The sequence below is a fragment of the Cuculus canorus genome, chromosome 1 (genome assembly GCF_017976375.1).
Source record: "Cuculus canorus isolate bCucCan1 chromosome 1, bCucCan1.pri, whole genome shotgun sequence".
Taxonomy (NCBI): Eukaryota; Metazoa; Chordata; class Aves; order Cuculiformes; family Cuculidae; genus Cuculus; species Cuculus canorus.
Window position 1 is genome coordinate 85964918 of NC_071401.1, and position 25261 is coordinate 85990178.

The 25261-nt window shown below is 39.2% G+C and overlaps 1 protein-coding gene across 4 annotated transcripts in view; it reads right to left on the reverse strand.

The window, feature by feature from the left end:
- TAB3 (TGF-beta activated kinase 1 (MAP3K7) binding protein 3) overlaps positions 1-24547 on the reverse strand; it is a 49575-nt gene extending 25028 nt beyond the window's left edge. Inside the window, exon 1 of one of the 4 annotated variants that reach the window (XM_054062379.1) lies at positions 24361-24547. The gene's annotated coding sequence lies outside the window, so the exon portion shown is untranslated. Of the gene's footprint in view, positions 1-23597; positions 23730-24360 lie in introns of those variants that run through there. The other 3 variants (XM_054062386.1, XM_054062371.1, XM_054062365.1) reach the window with 3 other exon arrangements.
- Positions 24548-25261: the final 714 nt, after the last annotated feature.

Sequence of the window (25261 nt, forward strand, 5' to 3'; positions counted from 1 at the left end):
TTTTGGAAGAACACAGACCACTCATGCTGGCAAAAATACTAGCATTATTATACTTGCTCTACAAAGTAACAGTACTAAAGTTTAGAGCAAACTTAGAGTACACAGAGGGCTTAGGAAGTACATACAAATGGTTTTATGTAGATCTCAACTTTTTTAATACATATTTAAAAACACAGTTGCTTATTAATAACATATTAAGACATTCATGTTTCATGCCTACTTCTAGATTTCTAAATTCAAGATGTCTTACAGTATGGAAAACATCCTACCAAAAAGTCATCCAGGTACTGAACTATGATGTTCTTCTTTACCAGGTACAGTGCATAAGAGATTCTCCAAATCTATTATTTTCCCAACCGTGAAAATTATTTCATTATATTATTGTAACACAAAGGTTTAAGCTGTGTTTAAAAGATTATCCTACTTACTGGAAGTACCTTTATTAAACCCAATGGTGAAAACATTCCACCTCTCACAAAAGTAAAATATCACCTATTCCAGCTTCAGTGCTCAAATTAAGCAACTAGTATAGAGCATTTATTATTATTTGGGAACTAAAAAAAACCCCAAATTCGTTTTAATCTCTTGAATGAAATTACCCTATAAGCAAGGGGTAGGGGGCAGATGTCAATTTAACTTCTAGAAAGATGTGGTCAAACTTCCACTGCCTGCAGAGTTATCTAGAGATTTTGCTACAGTCCTCCGAGGATGCCAAGATTTACTGCATATGAGGCAGCATGAAAAGAGTGAGATCAGTTGAAGTACATTACAACTCATACACAACTGAACAGCTTTCTCTACCTTTCTTCCCACTCCAGTCCAGCTGAACTAACTCAATCTGCTAAACCAACTTACAAAAAAAAAAAAAAAAAAAAAATCACGTTTTTCTAGTTTGATGAGCCCACTGAATATCACACCACTGTGGAAAGTAAGAAAAAAGGGCAAAAGGGGGAAAGGGATAGAGGACCGGGAACATCATACCCTTCTTTTCAGCACAGATAAGCCAACTGATCAATTAAAGCCCTAACAAAAACACACCTTCACATGAAGCAGACTTTGAATAAAAGAACTTAAGCCATTCTTGTATGAACAGCACTAAATCAGGATGGGGATTTTGCCAAGTGCTGTCAATACTAGAGTCAGAGAATGTGGTTGCAGCACTTTAGGAAAGTTCGCTGTCAGCTAAGCTCAGAAGACACACCACCAGCAAGAGGTCAGAGCTAAAACCATACTCCAAACTCCACGTCACTTCCCTGCAGTCCATGCAATACTGTTCTCTACAGAAATTATTCCTGAAAATGATTACAGAGCAACTCATTATAGGTAGCCAGCTCTTTATCACTGATATGATTATACCTTCCACATCTCTGTTGACGCATTGGTTACATACTTCCAAAGGCTAGAATACCCTCCATGCACTGCATGCCAGTAGTAAAACATGAGAAGACACAATGAGAATTAGCTCAGATGCCATATTTAGAAAGTGCTTTATTAGACAAGCGCTTTATTAATATCCTTTGGTTTTTACCCAACACTCCGGTTTTAAATATATATGATTTTAGCCTATGTCTAGATTACTACATGATCATATCCCAATTACACTTCTGTATTTCAATACTCAAGCAGATATTAAGGTGTGTAATTACTGTGGTGCTTCCCACAATGACTGCATACACATAGCAGAAAAGCTGTTAAAAAGCAATTTGTAAACAAACATGGATAAAACCATGAAATTTGAAGATGATTCAAACTGAGTTGCTTCATAAAAAGGATTAACTAAGCAAAAATATGTTTTTTAACATCCCATCCCACACATGCCTACTATTTAATAGGCATCTGCACCCAATTTTGCACTGTAAACATGCCTGGCATGTGACCTGGCTGCAGATGCAATCACGTAATCTCACCTCTAATCCTTGAGTGGCCTCTGGAACCACTGTTGGCTTAAATTCAAAGGTGCCTGCAGTAGAATATTAAAATGACTGTAAATGGTTTAAAGTCATCACACTACATTGATACTGGAAATAATAAAGAGAGCAATTTTGTACACTAAGTTTCCGTTTATTTAACAATTCAAATAAACAAAAACTACTAACTCATCCCACGACTGTCAGAATGCTTATATCAATTCGTTGACTTTGGATTTCTCTTGCAGTAATGGAAGGCAAATACTTTTAGGGCAACGTGACACCTTTATAAAGACTTGCCAGCTAGCAGATCTTAAAATCTCAGAAATACAAACTAAATTGTTATAAACAGCGCCAAGAGAGAAAATTTTCCTCACGACCATCTTCAGTCACACATTCATTCTGTTTAAACACTATGTAGGACAAAAACCAAGGATTACTTTTCCTAGCAAGAGACCTGCTAAAATAAATTTTAGGATTCCATATAGCTAAGTAAGAACAACTCTCCCACCTCACAAATCATGACGACTATTTGATACAGAAGGTTTTTTATTTACAGGGTAATACACGCTACAGGTTTGGGATTGTCTTGCTTCACAGAACAGGAAAGACATGTACAATAGAACTAAAAGACATTTTTTCAGTTCATACGAACGTTAAGTTCAGCAAAGCAAGTGAAATATTTAAAGTTGAGCTCAGCATGATGCTGTCACTGCTCTAAATGACTCGCTATGACACTAAAAAGACAACTTCATGGTTTGGTAAGCTGTCTCATGATGAACATTTGTTCACTTGTACAAAAGAAGATCAGATTCATAAAGCTCCTGGATGGTAGGAATGCAATGTGAATTACAGTGAAGAGGTACACAGCAAAATAAAACTAAAAATAAAGCTGATAAGCTATCACTGCTGACCAATTGGTCTCTTATATTATTATGCCCACTTGGCAATTCTTGGCTGGATGGATATCCCTGTCCACTTAGCGGTACAATAATTACACAGATGTGTCATCTAACATCCTAGAACAGCTTGGAGTACTGAAACTGAATGTAATTCATTAAAGTCAGCATTATGAGAATACTGTTACCTCATATTGATGAAATAGGAGCATCAAGCAACAAAGATGTTCTGTCTCTTGGGTTTTGTATTTTCCCCTTCACTAGTCTAAACTTGAGCAATGATCAATTTTATTCATGTTTGAAACTATTTCCACAGATTCTATTAATGAGGAATACTGTGACACAATGTGGTGTGTGTTCATCACACAAAACCAATATGCAATTCTGAGATAAGAGAAATCTGGATGGCAGAAACCCATTTCTGGCACAACAGTGACACTGCCTAGAAATAGGATTCAAGAATAATAAGGTTTCACCTGTGGTCTGTGGGCAAGTATATTAAAGATACAGGTTGTTACTGAAATTAAAAAATGTAACCAATTACTATTCCCTCTTAGGCACCTATTTTGTGTTGCTTTGTGTGTTTTGGCATTTGCCTTTTTTCTCCCTTTTATTAGTCTGTCATCTTTGTGACCCATCAACATCTAAATGGACTAGTGTTACATATTTACTTCCTCTTCCATTTCTGACAGAAGACAAAAAAAAAAAAAAAGTGTCACAGGAACAATATAAACATTCCAGTGTTTACACAGACCAAAAAAAACCCCACACTATCAGGCCCTAAGACACTGAGTTGCCAAGTGGAAAAGGAGATAGAAATTTTGTTCTACAAAGATATAACATTTTTAAAACGAGTCACACATTATCCTACAGCCTTGGTCGTGACTAAATTCCTGTCCTTTAAGGTAGGACTAGTATTTGATAATAACAGACCTTATTTATTCCACTGCTTTGGAAGCAAAAGCAAAATCTCCACAAGGTATGATTTACTTTCAACAGCTACATGGTATATCACACCAGGAGATATTAAAAACTGAATGATAATGAGAAGACCACTTAACTGGAACAATGATACTCATTTTAGCAAATAGCTAAAATGTTACTGACCAATAACAACTCTACCAAGTAGATCCAGGATCATAGAAAGGTCATGGCTGGAAGGTCATCTAGTTCCAAAACCCTGCCCAGGCAAGAGACACCTTCCACTAGATCAGGTTGCTCAAAGCCCTGTCAAACCTGATCTCCAACAGCTCCACTGATGGGACATCCACTTCTCTGAGCAGTCTGTTCCAGTGTTTCGCCACCCTCACAAGAAATTTCTTCCTGCTGTCCAATTTAAGCCTACAGTCTTTCAGCTTAAAGACACTGCCCCTCAACCTGTCACTCACTACAGGCGTTGGTAAAAAGTCTCTCCAACTTTTTATAAGCCTCTTCTATACACTGAAAGGTTGTATGAGATACTAGCAAATACTTCATTAGTAACTTACAGTACTCTTACTGCAAGGAGCAACTAGAATCACCTCCTGCTACATAACAAAGTTACAAGAGAGGTTTCCAAGACATTGAGATAGTTCAGGAATGGTGCTATTGTGCAGCAAGTACTAATTTCTGCAAGAATTTTATGGAATTCTAGGTGAAGCCAGAAGGTGCAAACACAACTGAGTTGGTATGCCTCACAGACAATTTTGAGATTATCACAAGTATCACGTTAGTACCAAAATCTATGAGGACGATGAACTGCCTTTCTTACCAGGATATACGATCTACTACTATTGACTGCACGTTTGTGAAATACAGGCTGTGGCTGGAGAAAAACAGCTGTTCTGAACAAGCACACTGTTAGCTTTCCCAATTTTAAGTGTTGACCCTGCTAAAATCAGCTTTATAATGATGCAAATTTTTTTAGGCCATTATATCCTGGGAATTAAAATGAGCCATAAAGAATACAAGAAAACAGGAAACTTGAGTACATACTATAAAGCACAGAAAAATGTTTCCTGCAAATCCACAGATCATAAACTTCAGCACTGCTTTAAGTACAGTCTTCTTTTCATATTCCAGGTTTAACAGTTACTGGTGGCTGAGGTTTATATTAGAGAGAAACTTAGCTAACAAACTATGAAAATACTGGACTACTGTTTAACATACAAATTGTTCCAGAAAGGAAGCTTTCTTCTCAGAGATGAGAGATTAACATTTCTCAAAAAAGAAATGTCTGAGTATTCCTACAGAGGGAAAGTTATCTGCAGATCACCGGTCTGAATCTCAATCAACTTAGAAGGAATTTAACACTGTTCCAGCCTAAGAGGTGTTTGATGCCTCCTACAAATACTAAGTGATTCTCAGCTTCAGCTCCTGCATCACAAGTTTAGGTGCTACACTTTGAATTCACGTACGACATTCAGAACAGGTTTTGTTGTGACATATATTCATTTACACTGGTCAAAATACAATGACTCCGTCCACAAGAGACTTCCACAAAATGAAACACTGTGCTTACTTTTTGCAGGTGTTCAGAGCAGTAAATATTCACTAAAGTGAGGAGTTTCAAAAAGGCTGAAGAAAACAGCCATGATTTTAAAAAATATGTACCAAATTGTCATTTGATTTACCCATGTAGAACTAGCAAAATTTCAGAGTTAACTACACTCATAAATCGACTGCCTCACATTGAAATGGCTATTCATGTAATTAACCTAAACTCCTCCTCCACTTTTCTTTACCTTCTCACTTTGATTTGAGCTTCTCCCTATTAAAAATATTTGCTCTATAAAATGAATTGCAATGAATAAATCTGAAAGGAACCACTGTCTGTTTACAAGGTAAAAGCAACATACTCAGGTTAGTTGTCTGAGCCTGTTGATACTTGCATAAAAAGAACAGTGCTGCACTCCATGCATTCAGGGATATACTATTTGCATTTTTTTCCAGTTATTTGATTTACTTGGGTGTCTCAGCAAACAATTTCGTAGTGAAGTAAAAGCTTGACTATCCTCTCAAAATCATCTGAAGCTGTGCAAGAACTACAAAATTTAAATTCATTGCTTTTAGTCAATCATGCTATGAATTAGCCACAGAACGATTTATGACAGCAGAAACTTTTTAGAAAAAAAAAGGCTATGCTACCAAAGAAAACTTGAACCATCTGAATTAAGCCATTCCTAAGATAGAGAGAGGATGAAAAAAGTCCTAAATCAACTGTTTAAAAATCAGGTTTCCTGTCTCTGAAATATCCTGGACAGACTTTGGTGATGGCTAACAGTAACAGTGCTGTAAAGAGCAGTGAAAAATAACTAGACTAGTGCGATTTCTCTGACCACTTTTTATATGACAAGCCTTGAAAATACTCTGAATTGAATACACTGACTGAATCATACAATTATAGAATGGTTTGGGTTGGAAGGGACGTTAAAGATCACTTAGTTCCAACCCCTCTGCCATGTCAGGGACACCTCCCACTGGATCAGGTTGCTCAAAGCCTCATCCAATCTGGCCTTGAACAACTCCAGGGATGGGGCAGCCATAACTTCTCTGAGCAACCTGTTCCAGTGCTTCTCAGTAAAGCACTTTACTCACAGCAAAATACTTTTTCTTAACATCAAATCTAAATCTACTGTCTTTCAGTTTAAAACTGTAACCCCTCATCCTACCACTGCACTCCCTGACAGAGAGTCCTTCCCCAACTTTCCTGCAGATGGCATTTAAGTACTGTACGGCCACTATAAGGTCTCCCCAAAGCATTTTCTTCTCTAGGCTAAATAAGGTCAACTCTCTCAGCCTGTCCTAGTATGGGAGGTGCTCCAGCCTTCTGATCATCTTTGTGGCCCTTCTCTGTTTTGCTGATAAGTGCATACATGGAAGAGCATTATAGGATCAGACTCAGACAATTTTTGCAACACAACCTGTCTGATGAAACTCACATTTTTCTGCATTAATAAGAAATTATTACAAGGCATAACTGTACATGTAAAGAAGAATGTGTTTTCCTGCAGAGATAAAAAGATACTAACTAGCATTAGTTTCAATTCAAATGACCTGCATATGTTTATTAGGGGCCTATATAGCTGACAACAGTACAAAAAGCTACATCTGTTGCAAAGACTTTGCATACTATATTCATTACAACTCATACCAAAGACGACTGGTTGAGAAAGAAAAGAAAATGGTACTGGGAAGTACAAACACCTATGTTTCTGGCCTGACTACTACTAGCCTCTCTTCATTTTGCCCACCTCAAACTAGAAGAAAAACCCCAGGTCAGAAAGAAACAGAGTTAAGTGAGGGAATGAGAAAACCTGATTTCAGGATCCCCAGCAAACACATACTGATGGAGGATATGACTCTACACAGAGGAGGGAAGTGGACAGGCACATAAACAGGAACACACACACACAAAAAAAACACCCCACCACCACAGAAATAAGGAGGGAGTAGACAGAAAAAAACAAGGAGCAGACAGGAGTTAATACAGAGCAATGCAAAAGATGATGAACAGTACAGAGAAGTACAAACCACGTTGTACTACCTACGCACCAGAAGGCATCAACTTCCACTTTCAAAGTTTCAAATTAAACTTTGGTGGCCTGTCTGTGTAAAGTGCTTTGACATGACTAATTGCTATAAAATATGGTGGATGAGTTATGTAGTACACTTGTCTTTTCTATCATTACAGGAGAATCTGCTAAGATAAGGAATTGTAATACAAACCTTACCTATTTTGTGATTATTTTCTGACAAGCCTTTGCATGAACACCCACTCATAAGCGTGTCACAAAAACAGGTCATATTAATATAATATTATGTGTAGCCTCTTAATTGTATTTATGCTATCTATATGTTTATGTCAATATAATTATAACATTAATTCATTCAGGTTATCTATAACCATATGTGTACATGTATAGACGACTGAGTGTGTGCTATGGTTGAGGAATGGCAGCACATGATTTTCCAGCAAAACAGAAAAGACATCTTAAAATAAAAGCATCACATGTCAACAGCAAGTATATGTATGTAGCTATACCATAGAAACCTTAGATTGAGGTGTGTGTTTGGGAGGGATTTTTGGGTTTTGAGGGGAAGAGAGGAAAGAGTGCCTAAACATTAGTTTGTTCATTCATTTTCTATTAAGATTCTTTTAAGATGAAAAATTTTATCTCAACTTAGCCCCAGAGTGACTTTCTGGGGAGATGTGCCTCAGGTAGTACAAAAAATGCAGACATTTTAAAATGTTTTCATTCTGCAGTGCTTTCAGCCTTCTCCATAAAGAATACTAACAGGATACAAAAACAGCCTAGTGGAAGAGAAGCCGAGAGTTTCCCTTTCCATAAGCAAGGTCTGTGTTACAACTGCTGCAGCAATAAACCTTGGTGGTATAAGGTAATGTTGCAACAACCGACACTAAGACAAAGCTGTAGCTGCCCTGTCTGCAAAACTGCTTCAACAGCAAATCTCCACGAGGAAGTCTAGATATTTCAGACCTACTTGTTCCATAATCTTAGGCCAGAAATAGGACAAGCCAAAACAGACAATGAAAAAAACAGAATATGAATATAACTGTTCATCCTAAGATGCATTTATGCATTCCTGCCAAAATTACTGCATAGCTTCAAATGATTTGAACAGTATCCAACGGTTTTACTTGATAAAAGCTTCAGAGTGTCCTCTTCCTTACAGTGAGCTTGGCACTAAATCAGGTGTTTTAACACCAGAGAGGGCAAGCTGAGAAACTACAGACAGCAGCAGTGACAGGGCAGCCACCAACACTGAGCTTTTCCACAAGCGATATTAATTCCTGCTTCATATTGCCAAATAACTTTCATACTCTTCTAAGTGCTCTGGGCAGAGGACAGGATTGGAAATTGATTTTTTTTTTCTAATAATATGACATTAAATTATAAGCTTTATGAATTACAATCACAGCACAAAGTGATTCTAAAGATCATGCTTTACCTCCCTCTCAGAGGCTTTCCATTGCGACTTTGGTACGTTATGGAAAACTGTGTTTGCAGTCCTGACACCTTGGTTACAAAATGACATTGCCTGCAAAGGCAGGTTGTCAGTATTCAGGTCATCAGTCATAACATTTGTTTATTTCTGTTGGTCTGGTACCATGCCAGAAAATTTCATATCCAAGTGATGAGATTAACGCAATTCTTGGCTGGAGCATGCATGACTTTTTACATACAGCTGAGTATAAAAAACATCAGTTTGTGATGATGGAGCTAGAGTTCACTTCCCAGAGCCTGTAATCACAAAATATATCAGGAACACGCTAAATAACTCTGTGGCTTTATAAAATCAGGCTTACAGTATGAAAATTAAAAGGAAAGAGGTTCTTTACTAACAGCCAAGCCTTCCGCAGTTGACACAGTATGGCTATCTGATTGTGAAGTTATGAGTAAATTTCACTTCCATTAGGTACAGTTACAGAAAAAAAAACAGGTATAAGATTGAATATGAGACAAAAGGAATGCAGCACACTTTCTGAAACTTTCACAAAAAAGTAGCATTTAGCTTTTCAAAGGATTTCACCCAAGAGTCTGTATTTATTATTCCAGTTTTTAAAGTATGTCTTTTTTATTCTACATGACAAATTAAATTAAACATGCATGTTAAACACTTAAAGCAATCAGCACCTTCTTAAAGCCAGAGCATTTCCACACTGATCTGTCCTACTGTACTCCATTAAGGTCGGTAGGATAAACTGCTCTGATTTCATTTCCCTTTTAGGAAGCTATCCTCATAATCCTGCTTTAGAAGAGGAAGAAAAAAAAATAGGGCTCAAAGACAGTTTCAGCTTAAAACTAGTTACTATCTCACTGTATTCAAAGAAGTTGGGATTATTTCACTTCTCTAAAACAAAAAGATGCAGTCCAGCAGCTTGAGGTAAGTGCATCCTCCAAAAGCGCTGTCCTTTTTTGTTTTAATAGACCTCTTTGTTCTTATGGGACATACATGGTCTCGTGCGTAACTTAGTAATGTAGTAGTATAAGAACTGCTTGAAATATTCTTTACGCTACACTAAAATTGCCCCAGTATTTGTGCTGTGCTCAGTGCCATTTGCCCTCACAAGAACAGAACAGGGCAACAGATATCCATCCAATTGTTTGAGTGGTTGCAGATGCAATCTACAACAACATAGAAGTCTTTCTTTCACCTTATATGGTACAGAGGTTTCTTTACTTAGATGCTGCAGTAAAGGAGGAGATGTGATGTTTAGTTCTTTAACAAATATCTTGATTTCTTAATTGTTAACAAGTGGCAGTGTTCATATGTTTTCTAGATAGTAACAATCCTGAGCATGCCATTTCATTTAGACATGAAGAATTTAAATCTGAAACACAGACCTTTTGGAGTAACTCCCTGGAAGACCATAATTCGCTGAGAACACAGTGGGGGAAAAAAATACCCAGGTCATGTATCTTCCCATGAATCAAATGCAGTCTTGTATACAACAGGAGATTAGACAGCAGAAAAATCTGAAGTTTAAAATAATTTCCAGTCATCTCCCACATCAGCATATTCCCCTGAAGCCAATAACTGACAGATAGTGTCTGCCCTAGACAAAAGCAACACAAAGTGACAGATCTGTACATTCCAGAACTAAAAAAGCAGTTTAAAGCAAAAATACATTAAAATAAAACTGTCATCTGAGGCCTTGATTCTGAAATCTAGCTCGAGTAGTCTCATCCTCTGCTTAACCAAACAGTTTCTTCAGACTTCTCATAAGCACTAAACACAAAGAAATCATAGCTCTTCTCATTTGCATGACCTGGAGTCAGGTATATGTTTTGGGTTTTCTCTGCTTTTAGAAGAGAGGGAGGAGCACAAAGGAGCCGAGAACCTTTGTCTGACATTTGTAGTGCTGCTTAAGCACTAGCTTTACGCAGGTTATCTATTTTGTTCTTAGTGTCGCTCCTCCTCTAAAAGATAGAAAGCAATGCCACACTTCCAGACTACTACAAACTATTACTTTAATTTGAAACAGAATTCAAACCTATCTGAAAATTAGCTATAGACATTTTTCAAATGCTATGAATATATACATTTTAAGAGTAATTCTGCTAAATCGGACTGTGTATTTGAAACTTGTTTTTCTACAGTACCTGAATGGCCAGGTGAACTGAGCAATACTACAACAGGTCTCTTAAGTTAAACTACGTATCATATACGGATTCCCTGTTCATTCCAATTGCTGCACAAATACACAAATGTAGTATTTAGATACCTCTGTAAGATGCCTGATCCTTTGATTCAGTATCAGAGTTAAGAAAAACCCAAAGATAATTTATCTTTTTAAAAACCCTTATCACACAAGTCACTGATTTTTACCTTAACTACTATTTCACGTGACCAGTTTTCCATTATACTAAAATCAGACAACACCAAGCTGAGCAGAGTGGTTGGCATGCTTGAGGGACAAGATGCCATCGAGAGGGGAAATGGACAAGAAGCTTGAGAAGACAGCCTGTATGAACCTCATGAGGGTCAACAAGGCCAAGTGCAACATAGCCTGCATTTGGTCCAGGGCAACTCCTGGTATCAGTACAGCCAGTGGATGAAGGGATTCAGAACAGCCCTGCAGAGAGAGACTTGGGGTACTGATGGATGAAAAGCTGGACATGAGCTGGCAATGCATGCAGGCAGCCCAGAAGGCCAACTATACCCTGGGCTGCATCAAAAGAATGCTGCAGCCAGCAGGTCAAAGGAGGTGATTCTCCAAATCTACGTTGCTCTTGTGAGATGCCATCCAGAGTACAGTGCTCAGCTCCCGTATCTCAGCACAGAAAAGACATGGACCTGCTAGAGTGAGTCCAGGGGTGCCACGAAAATGATCACAACGATGGAACACCTCTCCTATGAAGAAAGGCTGAGAGAGTTGGGGTTGTTCGACCTAAGAATAGAAGAGGAGACCTTATTGCAGCCTTTAAGTACTGAAAGGGGGCCTACAAAAAAGATGGAAGACAAACTACTTTGCAGGGCCTGTTGTGATAGGACAAGGGGTAATAGTTTCAAACTAAAAGTGGGTAGATTCAGGCTAGATACAAGGAAAAAATTTACAGTGAGGTCGGTGAAACACAGCAACAGGTTGCCCAGAGAGGTGGTAGAAGCCTCATCCCTGGAAACATTAAAGGACGAGTCTCTGAGCAACCTGATGTAGTTGCAGATGTCTCTGCGTACTGCAAGGGAGTTGGCCTAGATGAACTTTAAAGGTCCTTCGCAATGCAAAGGATTCTATAACTCTATGAAATTCAGTACTGTTTAAAGTTTGGCTCTTATCTTTGTTAAAAAAAAAAAAAAAAAGAGTGGAATCTTTTTAAAACAATGGTTATCGGAGAACTACAATCAAAACAACTTCCAGTTACCAGATTTACATAATAGTGTAGTATTTTAGCAAACTTTTCTGCCAAGAAGGATTACTAGGCTACATTCAGGATTCTACACAAGACCATGGACACCCAAGACACACTAATTGCCCATTACTGTGTAAAGTTCAACCTATGGAATTACTCTTATACCTTATTATTTTGTTTAATTTTCCAGTTAATTAAAAATAAATTTTACCCAAATTTGAACAATTGTAAAAGAAAACGTACGCTCAACTCAAACTGTATATACTTGCTTAAATTCAGGATCCTTATTACTATGATAGTTTGCCAGGTTTCCATATCCAACCATTCACTTTGACCAGAAGAGCAACTCCTTACATATTTGAAAAGTAAATTAACTGGACACAAAATATTCTTCTAATGAGAAGTGAACTTTATCATAAACAAATTTCAAAGTATGTTTAACACTAAAGACCTTCTTTATGTAGTTAGACATACTCAATTCAACTGAACTGATTCCAGAATAAACAGAAACTGCACATAAACAGGCATATACTTAATCTACAAGTTTAAACACTGTAGTATTGACTACCTACTTATGTATGTCAGAGTACTCACTATGTACACCAAACCTGTCAATAACTGAATACCATAATGAAAGACTCATAATAAGCATACTTAACTAACTAACTTATTAATTTGAATAATTCATGACAAAAACTTTTAAAATCCAAATAATTACTTTCAACCAAGAGCCAAAGAATTAAAGGAAATCGCATTACTAGGATTCAAAATGACATGCTCCCACTTTATGGAATTGTACATACAACTACTTTTACTTAAATAAAATTGAACTTTCAGATGCATTTTACATTTTAAGACATTTTTAAGTTAGTAGTATAAAACAAATATGTTGCTTTTGAGAAGACTATACAACAGAATAGACGTAACCTAGGCTAGTCTGAGAGTCTGCATCAGCACTTCACTTACTAGTAAATTTTGCAATATTATAACTTCTGATTAAGGTGCTATTGAATCGTATTTCCAGAAAAAAAAAAAGATAAGAAAATAAATTATTAAACATCTTAAGTGCAAAATAATTAACAGAAGGAAAAAAAAAAAAGCACACGCCAAAAATTACAAACATGACTACACTCAAATATCATATTTCTTACGAACTTTTTTAATAGTGAGCATGAGGCTTCAGTTTACTTCTCTTCTATGAAGAGAAACAAATATAACACAGTTGTAAGGTAAAAGAAATACTAAAAATCCAAATCCACACATTTTTTTCCAGCATACAGTGTCACCACTGAAAAATACCAAACAACAGCAATGCCAGCAAAACAGAGGGGCTTTTGCTATGGTTGAACTCTGAAAAACAAAAATTGAAACAAGTGAGCATTAAGCACAAACCCCTTTCAACTTCAGGAAAGAAGTTCTGGAGGAAAAAAAGAATCTAGTTGTCTAGGGAAGTACTGATCAGCTTAGCTATAGCACAAACTCTGTGTGTTTCCACAAGAAAAAAAAAATCAAATAGGAAGCCTCGTCTGATTGTTTCATCATCACTTTAAACCAACAAAAATACAGTAATTCTGAAAAAAAAAGAATTTGCTTCTCCTTTCCTTTGAATACTTGCTCCTCCCAATGCACTAGCACAAATCTTTAGGGAACAAATGGCAAATTGAATATTATTAAAGCTGAACTTTGGTGTACAAACCCTAAATACCAGCTCAGTCTGGATCAGCTCCCTGATTCACCTCAAAACCCCAAGAAACTTTGTGGCATAATAGAATACAAAACACTAAGACAGAAACAGGCAGCCAGGGGTGAGAGAGAGAAAAATATTAGATGAAAAATGCCACAATGAGATCTCACCAGGAAGATCTCAAAAACAGGCTGTCCTTTTAGGTAAGACAGAAAAGACTATTAGAAACTGGACTATATCATTATGAAAGCAGTCCAAGTCATAAATAAGCCTTTAATTCCATTTTGCACATTTCCTTCCAGGACGCACAGAAATCCCATAGCTGCAAACAACTATGCAATCAACAGCTCCAGTTGCAACCAATACTTCCGGTTGGCCGTACTTCAGTTAGTGTTTCAGATACCAAAGAAAAACTGATAACATTTCTAGAAGTCTTATTTTCAAGGTTAAATGACAGAACAGCAGTATCCCTACAAAATCCAAATGATCTATGTTAAAGCAAGCCAGGAACCTAAATCTTGGACAGGGTTGATTGTTTTATACTTCCCTGAAAACCTGCCTTTCTGACTCTTCATATTCTTTTTTCTTTGAAGAATTGGGGAGGGTTGTAAGCCCTGGCCACAGGAAAATCCAAGCTACCAGTATAGATAAATTGTGAATGAATTTCAGGGATTAGCAAACAAGAAGAATCACAGAAAACAGAAAATAACCCAAATAGCAGGGCAAACTATGCAAAATACCTATATTATGTTTGAAAAATGCAGTATTTTAAATGAGATGCAGAGATGTGATATCAGTTTAATCCTGTGCCATGAAAGAATTAAAACTAACAGCTGAATCACAGAATCATAGAATCACTAGGTTGGAAAAGACCTCTACGATCATCAAGTCTAGCCATTCCTATCAGCCACTAAAACACGTCCCTGAGCACCTCGTCTACCGCCTTTTAAATACCTCCAGGGATGGTGACTCCACCACCTCCCTGGGCAGTATCTTCCAATGCCCAATGACCCTTCCTGTGAAAAATTTTTTTCTGATGTCCAGCCTAAACCTCCCCCGGCAGAGCTTGAAGCCATTCCCCGTTGTCCTGTCCCCTGTCACTTGGGAGAAGAGGCCAGCTCCCTCCTCTCTACAACCTCCTTTAAGGTCGTTGTAGAGAGCAATAAGGTCCCCCCTCAGCCTCCTCTTCTCAAGGCTAAACAACCCCAGTTCCCTCAGCCTCTCCTCGCAAGACTTGTTCTCCAGCCCCTTCACCAGTTTTGTTGCTCTTCTCTGGACACGCTCCAGAGCCTTAACATCCTTCTTGTCGCAAGAAAGGAAGTTTGCAATCGCCACAGATGCCTCCTGAAAAGTTATTCAGCAGAAAGTTTTACAATTACATTACTATATCCATAACTTATGCCTTTGAGTATCTGTAACTTATTTCATAAAATTAACACAAATTATATGCACTCCGATATATACATAATAATAACCTATTCTAATTAAATCTTGAGGTTTAAACATTAAATAAGTTTACTAAGGCATATGCATTCTTTTTTAATAGTTAGTGATGTAACTAACCTTTAAAGGAATCCTAGTTAAATACTGTTTAATACAATTGCAATACAGCTATTTTACTGCTTTTTAAGAACGTTTTCCTGAAATAACCACCATGATACTTCCTGAATGTTCAAAAAAAAAAAAAAGAACCCAGCAATTTTTCTATAGAGTACCTGTCTACTAGACAGTCTTCTATAATAGTGTTCTGTCATCCTGTACATACTATCAAGTGACCAAGTGACTAAGACATTCATACTACATAACATGGGATCATCACCACTCACGAATAAACAATCTGAAACATAAAAGTTTTTCTAATTGCTTGACATTTCTTATAGTTCAATAAAAATTAATACTATTTTATGATTATGTAACTTGTTTACATAATTCCCAAATTCCACCATACCCAGAGGTAACTTTTCTTACAAGTTTAAGTATACCTTACACTTCCGGAGAAAACAAACCACACAAACACCACCCACACACCGATACCCAAAAAACCCTGCAGTTTAAAAAAAAAAAAGGTTCAGGAAAAGCAGACAAAAGGAATGTCTACGCAAGTCTAAATGTATTCCCCCCTAAGCAAGTCAAGTTTTCATTTTCTGAGCAAACTAAATAGCTTGTACCATAAATAGTTTCATTTAAAAATGAGTGCAGCTTACATAAGCAGTGGTAGTAATTCTAACCATTTTTAGTGATGGTAATACATTGAACAGGGGCAAAGATTAGCATATAAACATATGCAGTGCAGACAGTAGCATTTAGGAACCAATACAAAATATCAGTAGCCTTTACTATAAACTACTACTAACAAAGTTTAAACTCTAATATTCTGTGAATGGACAAGTGGATATAGTAGACCAACGATTATGCTCAGGCAAACTTATTAACGAGTAGCCCCAAAGCAGAAATTTGCCACTGTCAAGAGAGCACAACTTTTACCATAAGACACATCTGTACTTCCTGGAATCTATCTTTCTATAATGTAATAAAAATGTAATGAGATACTAAAATGTTAGTGTCATAACTACTTTTTACCCCTCCTGAATCAAAGACTATAAATCAAAGAAAAATAATTTAAACACTTTTCTTCCCCCTCTCCCCCTTCTTCTAGCATTCCAAGTACTTAAAGGAATCTTACCTTTTGGACGTTGCAAAAACCAAAAGATATCAGAAGGATCCTTTAGACTTCTTTACAGAAAGAGGGACTAAAACCAATGATCTATGATGTAGATTTGAACAGGAATCAATGGCAGGGGGCTAACAGAAAAGGACTAGGGTTTTGTTGTTTGGTTTTGGTTTTTTTTAAACTGAATACATAGAAGAATAGTCAAACTTCTTTTGAACTTTTCCTGATAGCTCTACAACACCACTTCCCCTTTATCTCTTCAAGATATCAAGTCCATCCCCACACTGACTGTTTCAGTGAATCCAAGAATGGCAATAAAATGTTTCTTCCACCTTCTCCAATCACCAGAAGAGTAAGTAGAATTTTCTCTTTAAGATACGGATTCCTTAAAAGGTGAGAGAAGTAGGAGTTCTTCCCTCATCTTTTCCATTATTTCTAGGAAAGAAATCCTCCATCAGCCTGAAGACACCTGTTCACTAATGCTGTGTTCTGATCTCCATTTAACATATGTGCATGAAAACAAACTGTGCCAGGATTTCTGAAAAAGAGAAGCCCAGAACTGAACTGTATGGCTAAGAACTAAACCAACACAGGATGCTGCCTCTGTGCCCTGATCACATCTTGGCTAACATATGTTCTCAGGAGACCTGTCACACATTTTTGTTACAACTTTTACAGAAAGTGGTCTCAGTTAGTGAAGAGCAGTTCTCAAGTGACTGAGTGGTGTTCCTCCACAAATAGAAGTACCGTTTGTCCCAGTACCAGCAATATCTATGTTGTTGGTACTAGTGCCTCATTAAGTAACAACAGGAAAGATCAGCAAAGATCCCTCAATGTCCACAATTACTATAGGAAGATGTCATCTAGTTAATCGTACTAAAAACATCAAGACCTGCTATACAGCTTTCCTGTCTTCAGAAAACTTAAAGTTGCCCTGTACAGAAGTCATTAATTCATCTCCCTCTCACAGATTCCTTACCCCTAGATGAAGGAACTCTATTGCAATACTTGGGTGACTTCTGAACTCTTTTTATCTCTACCATTTTTTTGTATTTTCCTTGTTTTTAATACAGTACAGGATCATTTTTAAAGACTGATCGAAAAAGCTGATGTTACTTAAACCTCTCTCGGGCCTAAGGCGACCTTCAGACTCATTTACCTCAACTCCCGAATCTGAAAAAGGATTGGCAGATAGCACATTTACTTGACTCAGAATTATCTTTAAAGTAAAAGAAGCATTTATTGTAGCTAGAGAATGGGCTTTAAAAGCAAAGAGGCAGATTTCATTTATGAGTGTCTATAATCTGCCATTTATAAACTTAATTCTACTGCAAGAGATATGACAGAAACTGCTTTCCCTTTGTGCCCCCTCTCTTCCTTTAAACTAGATATTCCAAGAAAACAATATTAAAATACGTCTGTTACAAACAATGCTAACAAGTTCAAACTGATATATAAGGAAGCTGGATGTAAACAAGGACTTCTCTCACTGTGACTACCTGCTACTGAAACTAACATCTTTAGTACAGAAGCAAGAGAAAGATCAAAACTGCGTGTATCATCCTGAACAGTTATTCAAACAGCTCATAAGCTCACAACACACCAGGCATTTGTAGATCAACAGTGAGATCTGTTTTGAAATACCTGCATAAAACATTGATGCTCATGAAGAAGGAACTGCAAGCAAACTTCTAGAACCACGTTTTCACAATATGGTCCAAACAGCAGGAAACTAAGCAGAGACCCAGACCAAACTAACAGTTATCCCATGCTGTCCATTTGAAACTTACTAATGAGTTGCAAAACCCATGCTAGTCTACAAAAGCACTGACAAAAATGTCTCCTTTCAATCACTATTGATGTAAGTGTTCCAAATTCAGTTACAACGCTTACTTGGCAATTCCAAGGTTACTAATGTCACATCTGTAAACTACCAGATGACCTAGCAGCTAAAACTTGATTTGTAGCAGGAAAGGACATACAGTAGCATTTCAGCAGCATTACCCAGAAAATAATAAATACTTTTTACCACATTCACATCAGCAGTGGGACAAAAGATGATATTTGATGTAGAAATGTTTGCTAGCAAAAATATGAAGCAACAGAGTGAAATTGTAACAAATTAACACTTCGCTTTTTCTAGGCATGTAATTTCTGATCTGACATTAGCAGCATTACAAAAAGAATTACTATTCCATCGAGATAATCTTAAGAATTTCAGGAAAGAAAGGCAGACATATTTCAACAGCAATGCTCCTAAAAGACCTAGTGCCTGGCTTATTACTTCAGCAAGCCACTCTTCAACAACATCAACATGAAAGCCAAATTTTACATTACTTTCAGAATTTGTACAACTTCCAGGTTAAAAAAAACCAACAAAACAAACAAACAAAAAAAACACCACCACCATACTCATCCACCCTAAAACCCAGCAACCCCCTCTACTTGCTCTGAGCTATTATTGATCCCATGCTCAATGACAAAACAACAAAGAAGAAAACAAAACCATAATTCTTTCAAGTGCAAGGAATAAATGTCCACACCTTGAGTAAAGCCAAAGTATACACACTCCCTACAGAATAAAAAGAATTATACTTGAGGATTTATACCAATGTGACAAATGCTATGACATATATAGACCAAAACAAACCTTTCACCAGCTATTTGCAGTAAGTTGTGACATTTTAAACCAGTACGAATTGTTCAAACAGATGAGACTTCAGAATAAATTCCCTTCTAACATAACCAAGGAAGGGAAAAATTAAAGCTTAAAGCTGCAATGAGATTAAAACACCAGCACTGCAGCGGATGTCATTATCAAATCTGATTACACTAAATACATTTTAGAAACTTACCCAATTTTTTTCCTGCGACAACATCCAAGACAAATACTGGTAGTAATAGATATTTTTTCCAGAAGTATCCCTGGATCAACCATATTTTCACAGAAATTGATCCACTTTTGAAATTAATATACACTTCAGTGGAAATATAATTCCATTTGAAAGTAAGTATTTAATTAAAGCACACTGTGTGTGGAACATGATTGATTGAACATAATCTGCTGAAAGGTGTTTTTAAGAAAACATTCTTAATTATCCACCAGCAAGCCCACAGGCAGGTAGAAAAACATCTATACTTAGCCCATGACAGTCATTTCACTGAGCACTACTATAGCAGAAATACCTTTATTTCTGTTCTGTAGCTTTACTGCTTGCTTACAAAGACATTGTGCTCTTTGAAAAGAGCAAAAGGAAAAGTAATTTTCTTTGCAATAGAGCTAGGTTAGGACAAAACTTGGTAATACATTGAATACGCTTTTAAAATACCACTACTTTAATTCAGGCCCTGAATAAACAAAAGCCTACATGGAATTGAAGAACTAATGTTTCTTAAGGACAAAGCTGTTCTTAACAGAGATGACATTTTTCACTTTTATGCTATAGTGGTATGCTGGCTATTACAAAACAGTACTTGAAGAGGAAGAAACATTCAAAATAGTAATCAAGGCGGTGTAAGAATAATGAAATGTTAGTTCCACTCTAACATTAAACTGAGACACACACAGAGCATGACCTATCTAGTATAATTAATCTTCAAAAAGAGGAAAAAGAACAAGAAAAAACCAAAACATTAAGAACTCACTGCCCATCTTGATTGTAGGCTTTATTAACAACATTGTAACTTTGTCTCACCTTCTTATTACAAACTGAATTTTGCCAGCTGTATTTCAGCTTCTCATATAAATAAAAAAGCTTCAGTTATGTTTTTTTCTGGTAGTTGTGCACATGAGTCCCCTGGATACTAATACCACAGTGCCACCTTTAAAGCACTGACTGACACAGTACAGAAGTTGCTGACCAACTACCACCTCATCCAGAGTAAGAGACCCTCAGAATGGATACTTGGTACCATGGAACCATCTACGCTACCAGGTCAGAGTTACATCATTTGTCTATAGCTGGAGAGACCTATTTGTACAGTACTACTAGCTTATTCATACTCTGAAGGCCTTTCAAAGGACAACTTTGACTGATACTTTAAAGTTTGGCAGAGTACCAGAACTATTCTAGAAACATTTTCAACCAACACCTTCAACATTTGCATATATGAGTCTAAACAAGTATTTCAAAACTCTCATCTTTTATTTAGAAATAATGCTTCACACATGTGAACTGTCATCATGATGTCATCACACATTCAACCCCAACAAAATGATTCTTGGTCTCTCACAAGAACAAGACAGCTAATATCATCCTTCAGACAATATTTTAGTCCATTAGGCCTATTATGCCTATTTTTAAAAAAAAAAAAATACAAACAGTACCAGAAAAGTTTGGCAGGGATTTGAAAGTAAAATTATTATTATTATTATTATTATTCTGTCTGACTAAAGACAGCAAGAGAGACATGAAAAAATATTGCAAACCCAGAAGTTACAGATATTCCTACCCTGTAACTTGAAACACTTGCATACACTTGCATTCAAAAGGTGTTTATGAAAAAGTATGAGGCTTTGTGTAACTCTCAGTTTCACTCTTCATTTGTCACCTGCCTTTTAAATGTACGATGTAACAAAAATAACTCTTTCACTGCAAGTACCTTTACTTACATTTATGTGTGCACATACAGGTACACACACATCAGGCACTGCACCTACTTCAGCTCATGGCAGTGTACAGAAAAACATACAGACACTCCTAGAGCAAAATGTGTCACATCATAGTCGAGCTGGATGACTAAGCATACGTGATTGACTTGACATTATCCAAAATTTACTAGATTTGAGAGCATTTAATCAATGGTTGGATCATGAGTAAAATCTCTTTGGTGTCAAAGAAGCAAATCAAAAGGTTTTGGCTGTAGTGATTTTGCTAAAACATTGCAGCTGTAGAATATCTGAACTCTCACCCCACTTGAAGATAGAGCTCTTTGAAAAATAACCCAATAAAACATCTTCTTAAGTTTCGTATCTACTATATGCTGCAGTACATCCAGAATCATGTAACTCTGACCCTGACTGAGAATACTTCTGCAGGCAATACTTCGAGGCCATTTATGCTATCTAAAATACAAACAAAATGAATTATCACAGATTTAAAGTCATGAGAAAGCATCTACAAACCAGCACAACTAAAAACTTAGCTTCATTTAAACTCTATATATTTTTGAGAGGGGACAGAAGGAGATAAGCTATTAGCAGGTAACATTAAGGATCATATTAATGTATTCTCTGGGAATCTCTTTCTATGATTATATGACTTCAAAAGAATCCTTTACCATTAGGATTACTCTTTACCACTATTCCTCTGCAACTCAATGGACAGACGTATCACCAAAGTTGGGTGGAAAAGACAACAAGGTGTTTTTATAACACCTATTGAATTTATCATCTTCCTCAGGATGATGACTAATGGAAGGAAAAAGAAGCTTCAGTGCAACCCAGGAAACAACAAGAAAGAATGGACACAGATCTCAAGGCTCTTTACATGTATCTACAATCACTTAAAGTAAAGGTTATGACCCAAACCAGATAAAAATACATCATAGAAGTATAGTTTCACAATAAGCATCCATTGCACTTATCCAATTCACTGTATCTAAACAAAAAGATTTCCGTTTAAAGGCAGATTTAAGTGCAGATTTTATTATCCTGTACTGATGTGTGTAAAATTTGATAAGCTAGTAGTTTTATGGATGAACTGAGACAATCTATACATACATTAATACAGGTTGTTAGAACATTCTGCTGCTACTAACTGACACCACTGTCAAGAGAGGACAAAGGGCAGGCTTTAACAAATACTGTGAAATATTTTTAAGAATCCTGTTCCCCACTCCCTACCAAGAAGAAATGAATTTAATGTTTCTTCTTTATACATGAAATACGCTAAGTGAAAATATACTTGACAAGGGGCAGAAGTACTGCTCTTCTTACAGATCTGGGAAAGAAAAGTGAAGCAATCAGAACAGACACTGACCTTTGACCGTGCAGGCTTTACCTGTAAGTTTTATGAGTTCTTTTATACCAGGCCCTCTGAAAACAGAACTGGTCAAGTAGACCTGTTAAAGAACATAAGCCTATGTGCAACTACTGCTCAAATTTGTAACAGTGAACACTAGCACTAAAAATAACACACACCTATTCATACGTGAGCAAGACGGGTTGGCCTATCAACTCTCAAACATTTATGTAGCACAGAAGAAGAGGGGAAAAGGAAAGGTACTGTACAATACCAAGCTGAAAAATCTTGAAATGTAGTTATTATAAAGGCAATTATAAGAGCACTACAAATAGCAATACTTTAGGCTAATTTCTTTATATAGCTAATATTTACTGTATTCATCAGCTACAAAGGTATTACTAGACTACTAACGGCAGCTTCAAAGTAATTATCTTCAAAGACAGTTTTATGCATGTTTACCTGAAAATAGTGTCATACTATAAGTTTTTCCATTAGCTTCCAGAGTGGCATATCTAGGCTGTTTCATTTTTTTCATGATGGGGATTCTCTACCAAACTCCAAAATATAGTTACTGTCAAGCCATCTAAGAAACTGTCTTTCCTCGTCCTGTTTTCTCCTTGCTAAAGCAAGGGAAAGAAGAGCCAATATCACATTACAAGTCATGTTTGAACAAGGGGAAGACACACCAACTGCATAGTCAAATGCTAACACTGGAACAGTAACAAGCCATAAATAACAGTAGCATCCTTCCATGGGACCTTAAAGATCATCCAGTTCCAGCCTCGCAGCCATGGGCAGGGACACGTTCCAGCAGATCAGGCTGCCCAAGGCTCCAGACAACCTGGCCTTGAACACCTCCAGGGATGGGGCATCCACAACTTCTCTGGGCAACCTGTGCCAGTGCCTCACCACTCTCATGATGAAGAAATTCCTTATGTTCAGTCTAAATCACAGCCAACGAACAAGATCTCAAATCTGACCCGAAGACTCTGGACAGAGCAGACCTAAGGCCTTGCTACTTTGGGGGCTGTCTGTCTTCAGAGATAAACCACAACAGTAGCAGCATCATACTGCAGTCAACACATCTAGCAGATGCAATGGCAGCTCATTTTACCTGTGAATGAATTCACTGCTTTTATTCCTTCTACCCAGCAAAAAGCAGCATCTGCGGCCCAGCAGACAGCACAGCCGTCACTATTCGAGCAGCCACCCCGGGCAGCCAACCTGCCACCCTCTCTCCAAAAAAAAAAAAAAAGGCAAAAGACCAAAGTTTTCTCAGCTCGGTGCGTGGGAGGGCGGCAGCAAAACAAGAGCCAGGATCAACACCAGCACCCTCCCATCACCACACCCCCGCCCCCGCGCACCCACTCCACCCCGAAATTCCCTGTGTCCCCCCCCAGACAAGTACCCACCAGCTCCAGCCCGCTCCCACCTCTCCTCCCCCTTGGCTGGGGTGAGGGAGGGGCAGGAATCGCCCCACGGCCCGGCGGGACGGAGCACCGCGCGGTTTCATTCCCCGCTGCCTCCCCACCCCCCTCGCTGCCGGGGCTCCCCTAACACCCCCTCGCTGTCGGGGCTCCCCCTCGCTGCCGGGGCTCCCCTAACACCCCCTCGCTGTCGGGGCTCCCCCTCGCTGCCGGGGCTCCCCTAACACCCCCTCGCTGTCGGGGCTCCCCCTCGCTGCCGGGGCTTCCCTAACACCCCCTCGCTGTCGGGGCTCCCCCTCGCTGCCGGGGCTCCCCTAACACCCCCTCGCTGTCGGGGCTCCCCCTCGCTGCCGGGGCTTCCCTAACACCCCCTCGCTGTCGGGGCTCCCCCTCGCCGCCGGGGCTCCCCTAACACCCCCTCACTGTCAGGGCGGCCCCATCCCCTCTCACCGTGCTGCGCTGGGGGCTCGGCTCCCGCGGCGGCCACATTCCCGCCCGGCCCCTCGCCCCCGGCCCGGGACGGCGGCCGCTGCGGGGTGGGGGCGTGGGGGGGAGGAGAGGAAACGCTAGGTTCCCCCCGCCCCAGGAAGCACCGGCAATACAGGGAGAGGGGGGGAAGGGAAGGGGAAGGGATGGAAGGGGGCTGGAGCGCGGCCGGGAAGCGCTTCCGGGATAGGCGGGCTGGGCCGCGCGCGCAGGGCGAGGCGCTGAGGCCGCCGGGCGCGCGGCGCGGGGAGGGGCGGGGCCCGGCCGCGCTCCGGCATGGAGGCCCGCGCGGCGGCCGGGCTCGCGAGACTTGGGGGCAGGGGGGCGGTGCTCGGCCGTGGGAGCCGCTCGGCCCCTCCCGGCGCCCGGAGTGGGTTTACTCTTAGCTCGGGGTAATACAGGCGTCCCGGAGCCGCTACGGGCTGGCGGGCGGGCAGGGAGGGAAAGGAAGGGAGGAGGCGGCGGCGGCGGCGGCGGCGGCGGCGGCGGCGGCAGCAGCAGCAAGCAGAGAAGGGAGAGAGGGAGGCAAGGCAGGGAGAGAGAGAAGGAGGCGAGGCAGGGAAGGAGAGAAGGAAGGGGAAGGCAGGGAGGGAAGTAAGGGAGGCAGGCAGGGAAGGGAGAGAAGGAAGGAGGCAGGGAGGGAAGGATTGGAGGGAAGGAGGTGGCAGGCAGGAAGAGAAGGAAGGAGAAGGCAAGCAGGAGGGGAAGCAGGCAGGGAAGAGAGAGAGAGAGGGAGGTAGGGATAGGGCAGGCAGGAAGGAAGACAAACAGGGAGGCAGAAAGGAGGGGGAAGGCAGGGAAGGGTGAGAGGGAAGTAAGGAGGGGCAGGAAGGGAAGAAGGGCAGGCAGGAAGGGAGGCAGGCAG